Raw genomic sequence first — 3,501 nt, forward strand, 5'->3', positions numbered from 1 at the left:
GTTTTTATTAGCAGCCCAGCCTTAAACCTGCTTGAGCCAGACTTGAAACCATACCCTCAGGCCGTGCACTTCATGAGCAGCTTGGCCCAGCGGTCTGTTAAACACTTACCTTGGATACTGGTTTGTTCCAGGCCATGATGTGTCCTTCCTAAAGGTCTGCGTGTGCTCTCGCGTCCTTTCCAGAAACACGCTCGTGCACAGAAGCGCCCGAGTTGCCCCAGGGGCTGGAGTTGGTTGTGGATGTGCTTATGGTGAAGCCTCGTGGGAGGCGAGTTGTGTGAGCAGGAGCGGGAGTGCTGGGGTGGCTCCGGCAACCCGCCTGCGTGCGCTTGTGGTCCCCGGCAGAGCGGCTGGGAGCGCTGAAGGAGCCGAGTATTCACCGAGGGCTGTGCGAGAGGTGGGTCGCAGCTGGAGGCTACGGGGCATCTGAACAAGGTAGCTGAAGATTACCCTAGATGTGCTTGCAGAGAGTGGTTACGCTCCCCAGGTCCAGAAAAATCTGCCTCCTTCTGAGAGAAAAAACCATAATTGGTAGTAATTTTGGTCTCCCACCATACCTCTTTCTGCACAAGCTAATAGTGGTTCACAACGTGTGTAGCGGCAAGGAGGACGAAGTCCAGGGAGAGACAGATTATCGCTTGCTCAGGACTTGGAGTGAGAAATCAAGGACTGGTGATGTGGGAATTAATTGCATTCTGGGTCTCCCTCCTTGAAGAAGTTTCATGAAAACCTCTGGCTGAGTGTAGGTCAAACTGTTACAGCCACGCAGTCCCATTCTCCTAGATCTTTCTTTAGCAAAGGCTATTTAATAACTGTGACATCCTTGTGCGGTCAGGTAGAGCTGTTGAGGCTGGTACTGCTGCTGGGTTTGTTTCTGGTGGATGGTGGTGACCGAAGGGTTGCTGCACTGAGCAGTTTTGTTTTCCTCCCTGTTGCAAGCAGACGTCCTTTTGGACAGAGCTACGGATCTGTTCCCAACTTGGCTCAATAGGGGCGGTCCATTTTGGAACAGGGTTTCAGGTCTGCCTAGTGAAGGGTTTTGTGGATGTTTGAGAGGCATGTGGAAGGTCTCCCTTGCTCTAAAAGTGATGCTGAGACCCAGGCAGCAGCCTGGAGAAGGGTGGCATGGAGGTACAGGGAGGCTGGAAAGTAAGCAAGCAGGGGTCAAGGACAGTGTTTGCACTTGCGTGGAAACCACCGGGCCTGGGAGAGAGGGGACCACCAGGGTGGCTTGGAGGGAGCTGGGTCCTGGGGAGCGACGCAGGTCCCGCGAGCAGTCCCGGGGCAGCGGCACTCGGGGGATGCGGGAGGTCGGGGGGAGAGGCTTGATGTGGGGGGTGAGCCGGGGAGCTGAGGTGGGTCCTTGCACTCACTCTGCTGTCACTTCAAATTCAGGAAAGCGTGCTGAGCACCAGCTCTTCTCTAGGCACCCAAGACATCCATTTCCACCATTCTCTAGGGCTTGTTGGGATTTCAGTCCTCTCCGTTTCAGGAAATGTGTTAGATGAGTATATGTTTAGGATTCTTTCCTCAGCACCCTTCATTACCTCAGGCTCTACCTCGCTTCATAGTCAAGGGGTTTTCCTTGTGAAGCATAGGCTGTTGCTTCTGTGTACATTTGGTTTTCTTTTCTGTTTTTATATAGATGAGCACATGAGTATTTATAAATGAAAAACAGGGATTTGGGTTTTTTAGAGATCTTTTTGTACAAGAAAAGCTCACTTGCTGAATGCTAGCAAAGAAACGTTTTCACTGGCAGCATTAATAGCAAATTCCAGACGTAGTAAAAAATCTGCTTCCTTAGCATTGTTAATGTTGCTTTTTAAGTCCAGATGTAAATTAGTAGAGACTATTTTCTGATACAGTTAAAATTCTATATTGTGGGCTTTGTTATATTGTCTTGTGTACTTGCCTTCTTAGTTTGTGTAGTGAAGATATCTGGCAATACATGAAGATACTTGGTTATTTTGTCCAGTAAAGCCTAACCCTGTAAATAACCTTTTAATCCTTTCTGTGGATGTTAACAAATCAGTTTCTTCTTGCAAGATTCACTGATAAGAGAAATCTCATGTATGTTCCTGCGCCTATGAATTGTTGAGGGAAATGGTTTTTTGCAAGGATATCTTGGGATCTCTGCGTTTGAGTTTGCTTTTGTTTAGTTAGTACACGTGAAATCATGGGAGTGAAGAAATGGGGCAGTGAGCACCCTGGGTCCTTACTTCAAGCAGCAAATAGTCAGGCCACTGAAACTGTCCCAAAAAGTGGGATCGTGTACCTGGTGTGCAATGCTCCAGTATACACACAGAGCAGAGGTATTTTATTTATAGCATATTTGCGCAGATACGGGTGCTGGGTGGTATTCCACAAAGCTAGCACACCACACAAAGGAATCGCCACCTATTTATCCCGTTACGGGATTAGTGAAAACAATAGAGAACCTCCCAAATTTACAGTCATTGGCTAGTAACGACCACATAATTGTTTATTTAATTAATAACATAACGACCATAATTGATTATTATTGGTTACACATATTTCAGTTATCACGCATAACTGGGGTTATTATATGGGGGGGTAATTCGCATAGTCCCTCAATTGAGTCGGTGGCCGCACGCTCCCCCTGCTGCCCTTACCCCAGTTACTGTGGATTCTGCTCATCTCATGACAGTTAACGTTTTTCATGAGTAAAAGAACAACTCAGTCTTCATGGCTTACTGCTTAAGTACAACTACTTCATCTTGACCACTAAATCCGGGTTCATTAACCTTTTTTAATTGCGGTGTCTCTGAGCTGCCCTCCTACAATCTTTGATTTGTCTTCAACAGAAGTGTTTCCTGGAAAAGATTATCCACATAAGAACTGGATAGCTGCGTAAATAATAATGTTTGCAGACAGGTAATAGGTATGAAATGTTTACATTTGCTGCATATTTTAAATGTGAATTGCTGGCACAGGTTTTTAAGTAAGACTTCTTTCTGCAAAGAGCAATAAATAAAACCTTGATGTAACGTAGAGCAAAGTCAATAATTTGATTACTATTTTATGTAGTCTTTTTATACAGAGTCCAGGAATATTTATTACTCAGGCTGAAATGTAGATATACAAAGATAGGTAAATTTTTTCCCACCTCAAATGGTAGAACCACTGTTACGCTGTCAGGGAGGCAAGTAGCATGAGGTATTGAATTTAACTAATGCTCTTCCAGCCACCTTGATTATACTGGCCTTGAGTGCGAACCATAACTATGTTGTGTGTTACAGTTGGCTTCATTTTAACTTAGATGTAGTGGGCCTAGACTCTCCGATGTGATACAGTAGAGTATTAGATGAGCAAAAGTTTTATTTGTTATAAAAGACTAGTGAAAGAACAGAGGATGTGTTTTATAACTGCCATATTTAATGGTGATTTTTCCATTTTTAGATTTCACGCAGTTGCCTGTGACAGCTCCTGTTGAGTAAACTGAGACGGGAACATCTTGTATCGGCTGGGGGGTCTTGTACT

The sequence above is a fragment of the Phaethon lepturus genome, unplaced genomic scaffold (genome assembly GCF_000687285.1).
Source record: "Phaethon lepturus isolate BGI_N335 unplaced genomic scaffold, ASM68728v1 scaffold19562, whole genome shotgun sequence".
In the NCBI taxonomy this organism is placed as follows: Eukaryota; Metazoa; Chordata; class Aves; order Phaethontiformes; family Phaethontidae; genus Phaethon; species Phaethon lepturus.